The 20,031-nt window shown below is 36.7% G+C and overlaps 1 long non-coding RNA gene across 1 annotated transcript; it reads left to right on the plus strand.

The window, feature by feature from the left end:
• The first annotated feature begins 1,257 nt into the window (after positions 1 to 1,257).
• Positions 1,258 to 10,292, plus strand: LOC125754885 (uncharacterized). The gene is made up of 3 exons (XR_007409927.1): positions 1,258 to 1,370; positions 3,032 to 3,122; positions 10,048 to 10,292. It is a non-coding gene; the product is annotated as an uncharacterized LOC125754885 (long non-coding RNA).
• Positions 10,293 to 20,031: the final 9,739 nt, after the last annotated feature.

The following is a 20,031-nucleotide window of genomic DNA, read 5'->3' on the forward strand; positions in this document are numbered from 1 at the left end:
AATGAATGGTCTTTCAACTGCACTTAGTACTCAGATTAATTAAAATACATTTTTTCATTATTTTATATGAACCATTCTTTTTTTTTGATGAGAACCCTTAAGATTTAGTCTCTTAGCAATTTTCATATATATTACAACAGTGTTAGCTATAATTATGTTGTATATGACATCTCTAGTATTTACTTATTTAAAATGAGAAGTTTACCTTTCGATCATCTTCCTTCATTTTTTATAATAAATTTATTTTTTATTGGTGTTCAATTTACCAACATACAGAATAACACCCAGTGCTCATTCCATCAAGTGCCCCCCTCAGTGCCCATCACCCATTCACCCCCACCCCCCACCCTTCTCCCCTTCCACCACCCCTAGTTCATTTCCCAGAGTTAGGAGTCTTTATGATCATCCTCCTTCAATTCTCCCTTCCCCACCCCATATTTCTGGCAACAATACATCAGATCTCTATGTCTATAAGTTGTTTCCTTTTGATTTTTAAATAGATTTCATATGTGATATCATACAATATTTGTCTTCCTCTGTCTGAGTTATTTTGCTTAGCATAAGTCTTCAAGGTCTATCCATGTTGTTATAGATTGTAGGATGATCTCATTTTTATGGTTGAATAATATTCTATTTTATATATATTTATCCATCTATTAATGGATACTTAGGTTGTTTACATGTCTTGGCTCTTGTAAGTAATGTTGTAATGCACATGGTGGTACAGATATCTTTTCCTACTACTACTAATCCCTTGAGGGAGTATCCCCACCACTGACTCTATTGTTTTGTTTCATTGTTTTCTGGAAGTTATTATCTCTGTTGTACAGAGTGATATACTAAAAACAAATCAGGTATCAAGCAAACATAAGATTTAAAATATTTTCAACCCCAAAGAATACGGAGGCTGCAGATGGGTGCTTGATTTAACCTTCTTAACATCCACCTGTTTATATTTGTACATACTGCATACTGTGCTATCATAAATACTAATATTGTTCATCTCCCACACTGTTTGCTTTTTGACGCCCCTCATTCTACATGCAGACCAAGACTATAGTTAACAACAACAACAAAAAAAAAAAAAAAAGAAAAAAGAAAAAAGAAAAGAAAAAAAAGAGCACTTCTTTGTTAAAAACCCAAAGTAAGCACTAGTGGGATAAGCCCCAGCAGCTGTTTTCAAGGTGCAGTTAGAATCTTTGAATGTTCTAAAGGAATGTCCTGAGAATATCCTAGTGTTGTCTCTTCATTCTGTGGGGGAGGGCTGCTGCAAATTTAGATAGATCAGGTTTGGAGAGCTGTGGCGTTTCCCCAGGAAGCCTCATGAGAAGGCATTCATGTGGGAGATGAGATATTCCACGTGCAAAATGGTCAGTGTCTGGAACTATTATCAGTGTCAGAGAGGACATTGATTTATTTTGCATATAGCAAGGATTATGCTGGTTATTGGCATCTACTGGCTCTAGTTATAACTATCATCAAAATTTGTGTGAATCCTTCAAAACATTCTCACAGCGTTCTTAAAACATATATTGAATAAGAAAAAGAAAGTGTTACTATATTCATGATGCAGGAGAAATACCATTTGAAAGTCTCTATAAATGAAGCAAAAGAAAAATGTAAAAGCATCTGCTTTGTGTAATGAAGAGCAGGAGAATTTTTTGCCAGGGGTGGTGGTGGTGGGAGTGGTTGGGGTGGTGGTGGTTAACTCTGAAATAAGATTTTAAAAAGTTGTAGGAGAAAACAAACCACACACACACACTGTGTTGAAGAGAAAACGGGCTGAAAAGCAGGCTGAGTTGAAAAGGGAGCTGAGTAAGCAAAAGAAAGCCTGAAATTAAAAATTAAAAATATTTAAATTCAAATTGGTATTGGGACCAGAAAGGGTAAGAATTGATAATGCAGAAAATAAAACTGTCATTTTTGGATAACAAAGCTGCCTAGAAGAAAATGGGGAAGGAGACAGAAGTCATGACTGAGAAGCAAGAGGTGTAGAAGACACGTGACCAGCACGCAGTCTAGAGATAATTGAAGCCATGACCAGAACACCTGGATGAGAATAACAGTTCGGATGGGAGTGAGAAAAACTTAACTGCACTCCGAATGCTTACATATATTAATCAAAAGTCTGCTGAATATCAAGAAAAATTATATAAGTAAACACCAAAAAAAACCCTCTTGAATATTTCCAATATTTTATTGTAAAGGTTTCTAACATGTGTACAATTGATCAAAGCTAAAATGCCCGTCACATGCATGATACTTTGATCCCATCATTAGAATTTTTTTATAGTTACCACACTTCTATGCATCTATTCTTCTCCCTATCCATCCATCAACTCATGTTTTCTTTGATACATTTTATTTTATTTATTTATTTATTTTTTAATTTATTTTTTATTGGTGTTCAATTTACTAACATACAGAATAACCCCCAATGCCCTCACCCATTCACTCCCACCCCCCGCCCTCCTCCCCTTCTACCACCCCTAGTTGTTTCCCAGAGTTAGCAGTCTTTACGTTCTGTCTCCCTTTCTGATATTTCCCACACATTTCTTCTCCCTTCCCTTATATTCCCTTTCACTATTATTTATATTCCCCAAATGAATGAGAACATGAGCTGTTGACATTTGTGTGAGTGCCCCTAAATACTGCAGAATGCATATTATTAACTACTGTTCAGTATTTGCTTAGAGTGTTTTGTCTTCAGATATACAATTTATACTGAATGAAGTGAATAAATGTTATGATACTTTTACTGATTTTGACAAGGGCATGCACCGGGGATTTAACTGAAACCCCTGTCATGATGCAGAATATTGCCATCACCTTCATGCCCATTCCCTTCAAGCCTTCCCTCACTGAGCCAACTACTGTTCTGATTTTTCCAACTCACATTAGCTTTGCCTGTTTGGTAATAAGTGGAATCACAAAATATGTACTCTGTCATTGGGAGGCTATATAAGCTTTACCTATTCTATAACTTCATGTAAATGAAATCACAATTATCCTATTCTATTATCTATTACAGGAAACTTCTTCCCTTCTCTAAGAGATCCTTCCCTGTTGCTTATGTCATAAGTTTGTTCGTTTTTATCACTGAATGGCATCCCATTGTGCAGGTAAAGAAGTTTGTTTATCCATGTCCCTAGTTCCAATTTTGGTTTATGATAAATATAGCTGTTATGAACATTTGTGTACAATTTCCTTGTGGCTTTTGAGAATATGTTTACATTTCTTATAGGCGAATGCTTAAGAGGGAATTTCTATGTCACAGAGTAGTTGTGTTTGATTTTATGAAAAAATACCAGAACTCTTCTCAAAGTGGTTATAAAATTCTAAATTGCTACTAATAAATTAATATAGTTCTGGTTGCTCTTCATGTTTGCCAAAATTTGGTGTTATTTATATTTTTAAATTTAGACGTTTTGGTACATACATACTGGTATCTCATAATGGCTTTCTTTTGAATTTCACTCATAACTAAAGATGTTAAGCAATTTTCATTTGTTTATGCATGTACTTTCTTTATGAAGGGTTTGTTAAAACAACTTATTGTTCTTTTTTAAAAAAATATCCTATTATTTTTTAAATTGTGTTGTTGAATTCTGTAATACCAAGTTTGGGAGTTCCTTGTAAATCCTGGAAATTAGTCTTTTATAAATAAGATGTATGCTTATAAATGTCTTCAAATCTGAGACTTTTTTTTTAAGATTTTATTTATTTATTCATGAGAAACACAGAGAGAGAAAGAGAGGCAGAGACACAGGCAGAGGGAGAAGCAGGCTCCATGCGGGGACCCCGATGCGGGACTCAATCCTGGGTCTCCAGGATCAGGCCCTGGGCTGAAGGCGGCACTAAACCACTGAGCCACCTGGGCTGCCCGAAATCTGAGACTTTTTATTTATTTTCTTAAAAATATCTTTTGGTGAGCAGATTATTAATTCTAATAAGCAGATATATTTTAAGCTGATAAAAGCTGATTTATATTTCTTTCTTTCATGAATATTATCTTCATGATTCATCCATGCCTAGATTAAGTTATGGAAAGTGTTTCATCATTCACTGGGTGGCTAAGCTCTGTGGCCTAAGTTAACAGGCAGGTAAGTGCCACCCAGGGAAGAGACCTGAAAAAGATTTGATTTCACTGAAAACAGACAACACACACACCAGGCTTAAATGGTCCCACCCATTTACTTACAACAGGAGAGGAGAGTGCACAACACTTAGTCCTTGAAATGCAGTGGTCACCAAGCCCAGCAGACCCACTCCACATTTGATGCAGGCAGTGTAGCTGCACTGACCCCATTTCATGTCAGTGAAATGCTACATCTCTCTAGTGCAATGTAAAATACAGAGAACTGGAGGCCTGCACGAGAGCCCCATTGATATATACACTTAAGCAAAACACAGGTGTATACACACCAAACTTGGAAGAGAGAAAGGTAGTTCCTTTCAAGACTAAAAGTCTAGCATGGGTTGTGAGGGTTCTTTATCTCTGAGTAAAAAAATGTTCTAGGCCCAATATGACTCAAACAGCCATGCAGAGGGTGAAGAAGGCTGTCCACTTCTCCCATTCTCGACTCCACACATACCTGCTAGGATACTGTGATAGCAGGTAAAGTATTTTAAATCTGGAGAGATCACTGCAGGAAGAGGCAGAGCTGGGGGCAGATGGCTACAGTAGCCCAGTGTACTCCATCAGCTTTATTTTTTATGGATCCATCCATGAGTTAAGTCAAACCATCAACTGGAACATCTTCCAACTGTGAACTCCACTTAGCTGAGGGAAGATCAGGAGTGGCCCTGTAGGTTATTAAGTCCTCTCCAACAAGGCAGCTACTTGTTCATGAAGCTGTGGAGTCAGTTGACCCTCCAAAGCCTGGTTAGTCTCCATCTTTCCTACCAAAGATAATCTCCTATATTTTTTCTCTAAAAACCTCATAATTTTAGCTTTCATGTTCTGATAGTTGATCCAACTCAGTTTAAATTTTGAGTGTAAGTGGAGGATTCATTTTTTTCCACATGGATATCCATTTGTTCCAGAATTATTTGCTAAAAGGTTTTTCTTTTCCCCATTTTATTACTTTAGCACCTTTGCCAGAAATCAAATTGACTTGTACATGTGGGTTTTCTAGGTCCTCTGCAATATGCTATTGATAACATTTGTCAACTTATATGCCAGGATGATGCTTTTTTATTGAGATGGAAGTTATATATAACATATTAGTGTCAGGTATACAACATAATGATTTGACATTTGTATATGTTGCAAAAAGGTTACCACAGTAAATCTTGACATCCATCATGACACATAGCTATATTTTTTCTTTCTTGTTATGAGAATTTTTGCGATCTACTTTCTAAGTAGCTTTTTACATACAATACAGTATTATAAACAATAGTCATTGTGTCTATGGATTAGAGTTCTAGACTCATTATCTTTGTAACTTTTGATCAACATCTCCCCATTTACCCCACCCTCACCCCAATCCCTGGTAGCCACTGTTCTACCCTCTGCTTCTATGAGTTCAAGCTGTTTTGTTTTACCTTTTAGATTCCACATATAAGTGATCACACAGTATTTGTCTTTCTCTTTTTTGGTTTCTTTCACTTAACAGAATGTCTTTCAGATTCATCTATACTGTTACACATGGCAGGATTTCTTTCTTTCTCATAGTTGAATAATATTTCATCACATATATAAATATTTATATATAAATGTTTTATAATAATATATAACATATTTAAATATACAACATATAACTAACTACATGATATACAAATATATGTATATTATATAATATATTAATATTTACATATATTTTACATATAAAATATATATATATATCTTCTTTATCCATCCATATATTAAATGACGTTTGGTTGTTTCCATATCTTGGCTACTGAGAATAACACTACAGTGAACATGGGAGTGCAGATATCTCTTAGAGATAATAATTTAATTTTCTTTGGACACATACCCAGAAGTTGGACTGCTGAATTGTATGGTAGTTCTATTTTTAATTTTTCAAGGACCTCCACACTGTTTTATGTAATGGCTGCACCAATTTACATTCCCACCAACCGTACACTAGAATTCCCTTTCCTCCAACCTTCCCCAACTCTTGCTATCTTTCTTTCTCTTTCTTTCTTTTTCTTTCTTCTTTCTTTCTTTCTTTCTTTCTTTCTTTCTTTCTTTCTTTCTTTCTTTCTTTCTCTTTCTTTCTTCTTTCTTTCTTTTTTCTTTCTTTCTTCTTTTTTCTTTCTTCTTTCTTTTCTCTTTTCTTTCTTCTTCTTTTTTTTTATATTAGCCATTCTAACAGTTGTGTGGTGCTATCTCACTGTGGCTTTGTTTTGCCTTTCCTTGATGATAAGTGATGCTGAACATTTTTTTGTGTACCTATTGCTATCTCTCTTTGTAAAAAAAAATGTCTATTCACATCCTTTGACTTTTTTTAATCGGGTTGTCTCTTCTTTATATAGTTTGGTTATTAACCACTTATCAGATGAATGGTTCACATATATTTCTCCCATTCCATAGGTTGTTTCTTCACTCTCTTGATTATTTCCTTTGATGTGCAGAAGCTTTTTAGTTTGGTGGAATTCCATTTGTCTATTTTGCTTTTCTTGCCTGTGTTCTCGGGTCATATCCAAAAAAGATCAATGCTGAGATCAATGTTAGGAACCTTTATCCCTCTGCTTTCTTTGAGTAGTCTTATAGTTTCATGCCTTACATTTAAATCTTCAATCCATTTTGAGTTAGTTTTTGTATATGGAATGAGATGAATCAATTTCATTATTGTGCATATAGGAAACTAGTTTTCTCACACCATTCATTGAAAGGGCTGTCCTTTAAATGTGTTTTTGGGCCCCTGGTGAAATATCAATTGACTATTGCATGGATTTATTCTGGAGTGGAATTCTTGAAAAATAATCAAAATTGCAAAATCATAAAAATAATTTACAGGGACTAATGTTATATATTAAAAATGTTTATTGGTAGATTATAAATGTTAAATGCAAATTATAGCAATGTAATAAGAAAATAGGACCAATATAAATAAATGAAATTATTAAATCTATTAAATAATGACTAAAATCACTTGTTAATTCATAATTTAAAATAAATTAATTTAGAATTATTCTTTAACTCCCTAATCCCACATAAATTAACAATGATTATGTTAAGTCCTGGTATAATTTCATCTGAATCAGACAAAGGCTGAAGGACTTTGTTAAAACAAAAACACACCCACTAGTAGAACTAAAAACTGGCTATGTACTTTCAAATATAGTACAATAAGAAGCACAAAGGGGAAATACAGATTCTATAAAACCCAGAAAAATAAATTATAATCATAAAATCTTGCCATTATAATCATAAAATCAGAAAATCTTATTTTCTGGTCATATGTGGGAAAGAAAGTAGTAATGTGAGATTTTTTAATCCCTTATATCTTTTTATATTTTTTCAGATTCTTAGCACTGAGCATAATTTGCGTTAGTAATTGAGATAAAAATGAAAGATTCTGTTTATAAACACTTGGAAAAATTTTTTTAAGTAATTTACGTTCTGAATTGACACTACCACCTTTGTCTCACTTTCCAAGTTTAAAAGAGTTTTCTTCCTAGGAAGTATTTCACTTAATGCCAAGGAAAAACGTCCACTGCACTTCACCACTGCCCCTGGAGAACTCATTGTAAACCTCTTGGTATTTCTTATATTTACATATGTTGCTGTTTTACAGAATAAACATCTACCTAATGAACACCAAAAGCAAGATATATCTTAAATTCATTTTCCAAACATAAACAATTCTTCAGCTTTATATAATTACAACTTGGAGAAATATATATATGCAAGTTTCAAAGGAATGCACCGCTAATGACTACATGTTTGTGTCCCTCCAAAATTCATATGTAAAAATCCTAAACCCCAAAGTGATAGTACTCAAGAGGTGAGTCCTCTGGCAGGTGATCAGGTCATGAGGATGGAGCTTTCATGAATGGGATTAACGCTTTCATAAAAAAAGTGCCAGAGAGCTCCCTCCCTCTTTCTGCTATGTGAAGACACAAAGAAAAGCGTGTACCAAGAAGGAAAGAGGTCCTCATCAGACACTGAATCTGTCCACACCTTGATCTTGACTTTCCAGGCTTCAGAACTAGGAAAATTAAATTGCTGTTTATAAACCACCTAGTTTATGGTGTTTTTATATAAAAGCCTGAATGGACTAAAACATACATTTAAAACATACAATCTTAGTTTCAACTTCAGACAAAGCTGGGATGGCCATCCTTGAAAGCACAACTCAGTCACCAAGGAGGCAAGATTTACCACTGATTAAAATCCAGGGCAGCCCTGGTGGCTCAGTGGTTTAGCGCCACCTTCAGCCCTGGGCTTGATCCTGGGGACCCCAGGATCCAGTCACACGTTGGGCTCCCTGAATGGAGCCTGCTTCTCCCTCTGCCTGTGTCTCTGCCTCTGTGTGTGTGTGTGTGTGTGTGTGTCTCATGAATAAATAAAATCTATAAAAAATATTTTTAAAAAATCCAAAGTAAGCAATAGTTACATAAGCACTGACTTAGGTTCTCAAGAAGCAGTTAGAAGCTTTTTCTAAAGAATGTCATAGTGCTGTCTCTTCATTCTGTGGTGGAGAGGTCTGAAAATTCAGATATGCATATAGGAGAAAAGGCAGTCTTGCGTCTTTGACAATGTAATTCAGTGAAAATAAGGAGAAAGGACATGTACTTTATGGGGTGATCTTTCGGGCATACTGAACAGTGCTATAGGAAAACATGACCTACATTGTGAGATGAACTCAATGGCCTTGGAGAAAGAGACCAGGTGGCAGAAGGTGTCTCTACATTTGGCACATGATACAAAGGTTCCTCACAGTAATATGGGTAGCCTACTCTGGAAGGAGCAGGAGAGACATTGATGTGAATATCCTACACTGGCTGGAAAGAACTTGGTGGGAAAGTGGGATCAGAAGTTCTTCCATGTTTTAGGATAAAAGTGAATGTCAAAAACCTGTTTTAGGGGAAACCTTTCTTCTCCTTTCTTCTCCTTTCCTTGTATCTCTGCATCATAACATAGAGGAAGGGACTTCTGACAATCCATCTGCCTTACAAGGAAGGGTTGCAGGAGCTCTTGCTTCTCTGTGGTCCCCAAGGAAGGAGGAGCAAATAATCTGGCCTGCACTGGGATATATTTAAAAAGAGAATAGAGATAGTATAGAGAGGCTATGGTCCTGATCTCCTGGCCTCTTGTGTTAGCCTGAACTGAGACTCACTGGATGTCTATGCTCTTTTGCTCTCCTCCTTGACCTTATTTACGATTTTCTTTCTTTGCATGTTACGCGGATCAGACCTCTGTCAGCACATCCAGATTCTCTGCAGCTTTGCAATATTTTACTGGCAGAGGAGTTATATAATACCTGCAGAATTCACCTAGGGGCTTCCGAGCTGGGAGTGAAAATGCCTTTTTGTTTTCATCTTGAAAGCTTGCCCTCTGATAAAGTTTTTCAGGAACTATATATTTGGGATATATATATTGTTCAATCAATAATAAACCTGAGTCTTTGAACTCTACTTGATAGTGATTCCTATTTCTTCGTATTTGTTGGACTTTCAGTGGAGAACAGGGGTAAGCTTAGCTTGTTTCCACACTAAATTTCCAACACTGTTTTTAAGATAAAGTATTGATACCCCTTTGTTAATAGAGAAAACTTAATATTTAATCAACTTAGTAATGATAAATGTACTGACATTAGAACATGGATCATTAATCAGCATCTCCATTTAATAAGAACATGAAGTTCTCCAAACATTGCATATATTACATCACCTATTTCTGAGCACTGACAATATATTCCAGATGTGGTAAACACTTACTGGTATGCCTTTTGCATCTACTTCTGTGAATTGTTTCTTTAAAACATATTTAAAAAATATCTGCCCTATCTAACCTACCTGTACAGTATGACTGCATCTGATTCAAAATGAGTCAATGAGAAATCTTCCCTACAATTTTTCACACTACAGGTGCAAGAGAGAAGACATGATGCTGGTGTGAGCCTGGAAGCTGTTTATGGACATATATGCCTTGCTACATGGAAAAGCAAGCTTGTGGTAGGAGAAATGGAGTCAACCTAGCCTAAATGTCATTATGAAGACAGTGAGAGAGGAAGTCCTGTTTCCAGTCATGTGGTCTCTGGCTTGCTCTGACTTCTGCTTCTTGGAAGTTTGGTTGGCCAACTCATCTGAAAGATTACTCATGTATCCTTCTAATAAATTCCCATTTGTGTAAGCTTGTTTGAGCTGTGTTTCTGTCAATTTCATCCCAACTAAAGCACCATATGCTTACATTAATTTCTGCTGTATTTGTGATATCACTATAAGATAGATATCAATTCCATCTACAGATGAAGAAAGTTAAGCTAAATTACTGGTATCATTCCAAAGCTCATGCCCTTTCCATCCCATCTTCAATGACTTCTGAAAATACTTTGATAATAATGCAACTGGTTAACCTTAGGCTAAAATAGCTGAATGTCCTGAAGTTCTATTATGGATGAGATGGAGAAGTTTATCTGTGTAGAAGACTTGTAAATTCTCCAATCTACCAAGTTGTGCCAGATGCTCTTCTTTCCTTAATCAAGGGGTTATTTTTTAAAATTTTTTTAATCAAGGGGTTAAATGGTTTGCATTGCTGCACAAGACCATGGAGGAAATAAGACTGCTGAAATGAATCTCAGATCTTCAGACCCCCGGGCTCTCACTGCCACATGTTATTCTCTACAAGTTTCCTATTGACACAATAAGAATTTGGAAGGCTATGATATTAATTAAATAAACAGTGAGATGGAGAGATATTTGCAAGTGACATATCTGATAAAAGATTAGTATCCAAAATATATGTAGAACTGATATAACTTGATACCCCAAAACCAAATAATCCAATTAAAAATGGGCAGAGGACATGAACATACATTTCTCCAAAGAAGATATACAGATAGTCAACAGAAACATGAAAAAATGTTCAGCTTCACTCATCATCAAGAAACTGCAAATCAAAACTTCAACGAGATACCACCTCACACCTGTCAGAATGGTTAAAATCAAAAACACAAGAAACAACACATGTTGGTAAGGATGTAGAGAAAGGGAACCCTTCTGCACTGTTGGTGGGTAGTGACTACCATATTGGAAGGCACAGAATTACATGCTTACCTCTTCTACAAATACTGACAATCCTAAATTTTACTTGTGAAGAACTTCTCCATATCTTCATACCTCCGTATCAAATTGTGTACCAGACATTTCACCTGTTTCCATAGGATTTTCATTCCTACATTTCAAAATCTAACTTATTTTACCATCCTAAGTTTATCTCTTGTCTCCCTCCTTAAGAGTTGCCATTGACTAGCCAATTGTCTAAGCCAGGTATTAAATTTAGGTGATTGTCTCTCTTTCCCAAAACAAATAATTTCTTGAAACCTATTTATTCTATCTAACTCCTTTCTTAAGTCCTTGCTCTGCAATGCATTCTTGCTGTCACTGCCCTGATTTAGTTCCTCAAAAAGACTTGCCAAAAATTCTTGCAAAAATCTCCTAACCTGAGTCCTCCCTCACAGTTTTACTCCTATTCATATACTCTGCTGTCATGGTCAATCACACCATCATGATGCATATTCTAAAAAGTAGATCTGGTCAGATCCCTTTCATCCAGAGTCTCATCAGCAGTTGCAAGATGAAACCTAAATTGTGCATAACCAGATGTCTGTTGGGTTCCTCCATCACATCACTTTGAGATAAGAGTACCTGGATTTCATGATCCACACATACACAAATATCTTGACCTTTCCAGTGAATTTCCAAAGTAAGGGAAGCTATGGTTTTCAAGAAATCCCTTTCTCTCTTAGTTTCAGCCTCTGGATCTCACAGTGTCAACTCAGCCTCTACATTAATTTCCACAGAAATTATCAAACAAACAACAAATGTATCAATTATCATAAAAAATTGAGGGAGACAGTGGGTTTTAAAGAAGAACTGGGGTTTGCACACACATGCACACATGCACCCACATCAAGCAATATAAAATCTGTAATAGTCATTTCAGTTCTTGAATGTCCTTTTCGAGAGGCAGTATGGCAGAGTGGTGAAGTGTGTGCTCTGGCTGGTTTTGAATCCAAGCTTCTGCACAAAGAGCTGGATAACCTTGAGGAAGTTCTTCAACTTATCAGCACATTCCTCAGCTGGGAAACTGGCATAAGTAGAAACAACTGTCTCTTAGGGTAACTGTGAACCGTGAAGGCATTAAGGAACATAAAGTGTTGGTAATGGTGCCTGGTCCTGGTGTTTAAGAAATGTTTGCTCCTAATAGAATCAGTCATCATTCTGGCATTAGCTCCACCATGAGAAAGCCTCTCTGTTCTTTCTGATCCATTTCACTTCTGGCTTTCTTTCTCTAGCTTTTCCTCATCAGTAGCCCATCTCTCACTCTTTTTCTGACCTTCTCATTTCCCCCACCTACAACAGCATCACATGGACAAGTCTACATTGCTGAGAGAGAGGGTCAATCCTGTTCTGTACCTTCATAGCAGCACATGCTAGGCTCAGGATGTTTGCCAAGTTATTTTTCCTTACAAAAAGGGGTCTCATTCTATGAATAACTTTAGTATTAGACATTAGCAAAGTTAATAAAAGGAAAGTGTCTTCTTGTTTCACATGGCAAGTCAACTTTTCATAAGCAAAATGGAAGTCAATTTCATGATTTCATCTCTTACTATTGCCCAATATGCATGCTGAATTTTTTTTAATATTTTATTTATGTATTCATGAGAGATACACAGAGAGAGAGAGAGAGAGAGAGAGAGAGAGAGAGAGAGAGAGGCAGAGACACAGGCAGAGGGAGAAGCAGGCTCCATGCAGGGAGCCTGACGCAACTCGATCCTGGGTCTCCAGGATCAGGCCCTGGGCTGAAGTCTGCGCTAAACTGCTGAGCCACCCCGGCTGTCCTGCCTACTGAATTCTAGGCCCACTGAATTGCTTCCCATAAGTCTTTTATGCTAGTATGTCCTTGCCCTCCCCTCTGGAATTCCAAGTTGTCTCCTACATTGTTGAAGGTCCACATCAAATGTGATGCTCTTTCTGACCTTTGGAACTTAGTCTGACCTGCCTAACTGGGAGTTTAGAACACCTGAAAAATAACATCCATTTTCCCCAATAGCATCCATTTTCTCCTCTGGATTCAAAATATAAATTCTAGAAGTTCCCCTCTAGAATTCAAAATCTCAGACAATGATATATTGGAGCTGACCCCTCCTAGGTAGCCAGAGCTGATTGTGAATATCTCACCCCATGGTATAGTCAGTGACTTTTTTTTTTTTTTTTTTTTTTTTTTTGGTAGCTTGAAATCAAATGTGGTAGAAGTATTTTCACCAAAGAAAACTTCAAACACTATACATCTATACACTAAACATGTATACACTATACATACAAACACACCTTGTTTTTCTGCTAGAGAGCAATTGTTAAACATTTACTGCCACACAGTGATATAATGGAAACCATGATTTAAAAAGATATAGGCTATTTGTCATTTCTAATGGCTGAGTAATATTCCATTGTATACATAGACCACATCTTCTTTATCCATTCATCTTTTGATGGACACCGAGGCTCCTTCCACAGTTTGGCTATTGTGGACATTGTTGCTATAAACATTGGGGTGCAGGTGTCCCGGCGTTTCATTGCATCTGCATCTTTGGGGTAAATCCCCAGCAGTGCAATTGCTGGGTCATAGGGCAGATCTATTTTTAACTCTTTGAAGAACCTCCACATAGTTTTCCAGAGTGGCTGCACCATTTCACATTCCCACCAACAGCAAATACCCACCATTTGCTTCAACGTGGAAGGAACTGGAGGGTATTATGCTGAGTGAAATAAGTCAATCGGAGAAGGACAAACATTATATGGTCTCATTCATTTGGGGGATATAAAAGTGAAAGGGAATAGAAGAGAAGGGAGAAGAAATGGGTAGGAAATATCAGAAAGGGAGACAGAACATGAAGACTCCTAACTCTGGGAAACGAACTAGGGGTGGTGGAAGGGGAGGAGGGCGGGGGATGGGGGTGAATGAGTGACGGGCACTGAGGTGGGCACTTGACGGGATGAGCACTGTGTGTTATTCTGTATGTTGGCAAATTGAACACAAGTAAAAAATAAATTTATTATTTAAATAAAAGATATAGGCTATTTTACTGATGGATCTTATGGAGAACAATCTATGATAGATCTGATTTCCTAGTGCCATTGCCAGGTTGAGGCAGACTAGGCCACACATTTGTGGATAGGGCTGGGAAACCATAGACTTCTTGAAAGTTCCCAGGTCTTACAAAGAGGATTATCACATGGTCACAAGCAGAACAGAGAACATGGTCTCTTTCAGTGACGAAAATACCCCATATCCCTTTGCAAGCTCTGCGACCAGTCACAACTCTTGGGGAAGAGTGAAGACTAGCATGAGATACCAAAAGTCTTAAATAGATGTTTTTCTCTTCATTTCACCAGAGAAGGGAAAGGAAGGAAAAGGGAACCTTATTGAATTATAAAATTAATTACATTTTTTGCAACTTTGTTTACCTTCCTGTCTCTCCTACTAGGCTTTAGTATTCTTGATGGCAGGGACTCCAGAATGAAAAGGCAGTTTCAGGAACATGGTAGTAGCTCAATAATTGTTGAATGGGTTACAAGGTCAAGATTGGCTAATGAAAATGTTGAACTTTACTCAAGCCCTATAATCCTAGAAAAGAGTAATCATTAAAGAAATTCTTCTATTCCTGGTGTTCCTTTCCTGCCCTGTGGCAATAATATTTCTGAATAGATTCCCTTCTCACACGTCTGGATTTGTATTTGACATCAAGCACCCAGGCAATTTGATATCCAGTAATAGGTGCTACAAAGTTGAGACTTTTTAATCCCTATAATTAAGGGTAAAGTTCCTTGCAAGATTTTGAGACATGGAGCATCTAATGGCCACAGATGTTGGTGATAGCCAGAAGGGAGGGCAGGGAGCAAATTAGATGAGCACTAGCAATTGAATTAACTGTAATCCTTAGAAACTCTTGGGAGCTTTTATCAATGCCCCAGTGCCAGATTACTGAATCAGAATCTCAGGATGGGAACCGGGAATCTGCATTATTAAAGAGCTTTCCAAGTGATTTACATTCACAATCAGTCGGAGGAAATTTTAAAACTTTTACTCCTTCATTTGAATCCTCTTTATTGAATCTGCCAGTGTTTCAAATTATGCATTTCAATATTAACAGAATTGAGCTGTGCAATTTAAATTTTTAATCCCTAAACATTTAAAATCAGGCATTAATTTCCAGCTCATGCCCCCCTCCTTTGAACGTGACCTTTATTTTAATAGTGATAAAATTTATGAAGCATGCTTCATTTCCCTGATTTACTATAACATAGCTAAATTCATGTTGGAAATAATTAGACTGTGGCTTCATATTAAATCTTTAATATACACACACAAGTGAAATTATTGGTTCTTCTAAGCCACCCAGTTAAAAACATAGATAATGGAAATCAAATTTCCAGTTAAATTTCCCCTTTTTATGACTCAACAGAGCTTGTCATTGCCATACAAAATCCATGAAACGATAAAGGGAAGATGACAAAGAAATGAAGGCCCTGCTTTCATTGAATTAGGTTAATTGTTAGACACCTGATGGCAAATAAGCAGCCTGAGAGATTTTCTTTCTGAATAGATTGGTTTTTTTGGCACATTATAGATGCAGCCTCAGGCTACCTAAAATGAGTGACTGATTCCAGTATATGCTTTGGCCTCAGATTTATTTTTTCCTTATTCCATATCACTTGCCAACACGGTAGGCAGTAAAATGCAGTGGGGAAAATATGAAGCCAAATAACACAACAAAATACTGGAACACCTCTTAGGGTCAGTTTTGAATCCATAAAGTGGCTGTTAATATTTTCCAAGATTCACTCCAAAGAATGTTAGTGATCACTGTGGTACTCCTGAATACCCTCCGGAGTAGATAGAGAAGAACAAGAGGGGAAAAGTAGATTGTGGAGACATATTTCCTTGTAGAAAGATGGAGTCTAGAAATGTGCTTGAAAATAGGTATGCAGAGGAGAGAGGACATTAGAATAACTGAGCAGCACCTAAATACCAGACATGACATCAATTCTTTCATTTAATCTTCACAAAACCTTGCAAAAAAATATGTTATGCCTCTCATTTTACAGATGAGGAAGCTGAAGCTTACAGACTCTAAGAAAAAACACCATAATGGCAGATTCAGTTTACAGGTCTCAAATACCCAGAAAGGAACAGAGGACACCAGAGTCCAATAATTGTCCATTTAATTCCAATATTTCCTAAAATAAAGTGGCCCACTTCTGTATGTATTTTCTCATTTCAATCTGATAACAGTCTTGTGGGAAGGGGAAAGGTAATTATTATATTCCCCTAACAGAAAGAAATGGGAAGAAATAAAAGACTTTCATTCTTCTCTGTTATGTCTCCAAGAAGGATACCTTCGTACTAGATTTATTTTTAACCCTTCAAGCTTTTACCTTCCAGATACACACTTTATATATCTTATCACTGAGAGACTATTGTCCTAGACCTCCTTAAAAGGCATCTTAAAAGATGCCAATCTCAGTTCTGCCTCCTACTATGTTATTTAATTTAGCTATTTCTCTCTGAGGTTCAGGGGTTCATTGTTGCTGACACACTGTGAGTGCCTTTCAACATACATGCTCTAAACTATATGACAGGGACACTGGTCAGGCTTAAACTGGTGTGGGCCAGCATGGTGAGCAATGAAGATGTGGTGTGGACTGAGTGCTAAGATCAGATGGGGAGTTCGGAATGAAGAACATCGAGTTAGCCAAGGGTGTGGTAAAAGCCGTGTCCTAGCAAAGACTGTTTCATCTGAATTGTTTTTTCTTGAGGCAATATTTTTCTTTCAACAAGTCTTTGGCCCATCCATTATAGCTTCTTCACTCCATGCTCTGACCTGGTCACTCTATCCATCACTTCTGTTGACAGAGCAACACCAGCTTCTTCTGACAGGAAGAGCTTGGCACTGCTTTCACCTTCATACCTGGCTGGGACTCTAGGCTTTGGAGGCCTTCCCAAGTTTTTCTTTTTCTTTTTTTTGAAAGATGAGGGTTCAGTAAAATATGTTCCATTACCTTGGCAATATTTTGAACCAAATATTCAATGCAAATGTATGTGTTGCTTCTTTAAGTGGCTAATTTGAGAAAAATTTCATCTAGCTCATTTGAGAAAAATTTCATCTAGCGCATTTTAAGCATGAAGCCATATCTAGTTACTTGTAATATAAATAATATTTTAAAATGTATTTTTTATTATGCTATATTATTAGTATATAAATGAAAACAATCGACATTTATTAGAAGCCTACTATGTGCTAGATACTGGGCTTAATATTCGCATTAGTTTCCCAGGGCTACTATGACAAAGTTATCAAAGCAAGGGTCTTTTTTTTTTTTTTTTTGATTATTTATTTATTTATTCAAGAGAGACAGAGAGAGAGAGAGGCAGAGATACAGGCAAAGGGAGAAGCAGGCTTCCCACGAGGAGCCCAATGCAGGACTCAATCCTCTGCCTGGGATCACACTCTCAGTCCAAAGGCAGATGCTCAACCCCTGAGCCACCCAGGTGTCCCTCAAAGTGGAGGCCTTAAACAATAGAAATGTATTTTCTCTTGCTTCTGGAGGCTACAAGTCTGAGATCAAGCTGTTCGCAGGGTTGGTTTCTTCTGAGGCTTCTATCCTTGGTTAGTCTATGGCCAGCTTCTCCCTGTGTCTTCCCATGATCTTCTCTCTGAATGTTTCTTTGTGCTAATCACCTCTTCTTATAAGGTCATTAATCAGATTGGATTAAAGACCACTGTAATGACCTAATTTTTACTTCATCACCTCTATAAAGACCCTACAAATGCACACATGTTTAGAGGTACTGAGGGTTAGGAGTTCAATATATGAATTTTGAGGGAACATAATGCAGCCCATAATAGGTATTTATATGGATTATTTTCTATAATAATTGTAAATTTTGTATGATTGTTCAAATTTTTGAATGAGAATAAAGATACTGAATATCCTTCCTTAGGTCAAAGAGCTGATAAGTAACAGAATTAAGATTTAAGCTAAGTCTATGATACCTTAAAGCTCTAATAACCAGTTCAACCAGCCTTTTCCAGTCTCTGCCATATCTTCTTCCAGTGGTTCTATCTGCATATATTTTATTAACTATATTAACTATATAAATAACTATATATTATATAATAATTATATTAATATATTAGTGTTCATCTTTCCCTGAACATTTGCACAAGTTGACTCTATGTAGTTGTTGTCATAGGTTGATAACGTTTTACCACATGATGTTAAATCTTGCCTGAAGAATGGCATTTCATTTCAGACATTATATAGCACTGCCTTAATCAGTTTAATAGAACTTTGATGCAAAAAAAAAAAAAGAAATAGAACTTTGATGCAAGTGTAGTTAGAGGAGTATGTTTTGCTCAAGTTCAGAACATTTTAAGTAGTTTTGTGTGAGTTCCAAGTTTTCCATTTAAATGATGTTGAGATGTAGATTGGTTCATGTCTTAGTCACTTCTGGCTGCTATAACAAAAATATCATAGGCTGGGTGTTTTAAACAGATTTTTCTTTTTTTCTCAAAGTTATGGGTTCTGGGAAGCCAAAAAATAGGTACTGGCAGATTTGGTGTCTCATGAAAGATCTCTTCCTGGTTTGCAGACGGGCATGTTCTCGTTGTATCCTCAAATGAGCTAGAGAAAGAGAAAGCAAATTCTCTCCTAGCTCTTCTTATAAGGGCACTAATTGCATCATGAGGGTTCTATTCTCATGACCTAATTACTTTCCAAAAGCCCCATCTCCAAATATCACCACATTGGGGATTAGGGTTTCAACATACCGTAGACACAAACATTCAGTCTATAGCAACTCATGAAGAAATGATGACTTTGACAGATATGTGGCATCACTTTTTAACATAGGCTATATTATCTGATCTTAGTACATATGTGTTCTGAGATAAGAAAATACCAATTTCATTATGACTTAGCTAAATTGCCCTATTTCCCCTTCCAGATTTCTCAGTGCAGTGGTCAGACCAGGCTTTTATGTGTTTATAGGACAGGTCAGGAGATGGCTATTGTAGGACTTAAAAAGTAGTAGTCATGAACCATATTCATGGGGCAGAGGTGCAAATAAGAACAGGGAAGAGGAGGAGAGAATTGATTACAAAACTTATGGAAGAAGAGATTTCAAAAGTGTCTTTTTTTGGCCACATTTATGGACACATATCACTTGTGTGGGATTCTGTCGGTTTCCATTAAGACTAACTATACAGGCATGAATCACAACTTCAGAAAGAACTCTGTCAGGGAAAATAAGATAAACATGCACAAACTTAAAATACTGATAGGCAGGAAATTAAAATACAAGGAGGTTTTAAATTGTTTTCTGCAGAAATGTTTTAAACTTTTTCTGCTTCTTTATCATAAGAGGGGTCAATTTTATCTAAAATGATCAGCTGCGGGATGCCTGGGTGGCTCAGTGGTTGAGCATCTGCCTTTGGTTCAGGGCGTGATCCTGGAGTCCTGGAATCGAGTCCCACATCGGGCTCCTGGGAGGGAGACTGCCTCTCCCTCTGCCTATGTTTCTGCCTGTGTCTGTGTCTTTCATGAATAAATAAATAAAATCTTTAAAAATAAATAAATATATAAATTAGTATCTAAAAAAATAAAATTATCAGCTGTAACAGTAAATTTGGCTGAAACTTGCAGGGTATTAAAGGGAGTTTCTGATTTGAGAGTGAGCAGAAGAGGATTATGGGATAAGTGCAAGCTTAAGAAACTGGTGGTGACAATGTGGGTAGGAAACTGGCAGATAAGACAGTAGTTAGAAAGTGATAGGGGAACTGTCTC

Source organism: Canis lupus, chromosome 3 (genome assembly GCF_003254725.2).
Source record: "Canis lupus dingo isolate Sandy chromosome 3, ASM325472v2, whole genome shotgun sequence".
Taxonomy (NCBI): Eukaryota; Metazoa; Chordata; class Mammalia; order Carnivora; family Canidae; genus Canis; species Canis lupus.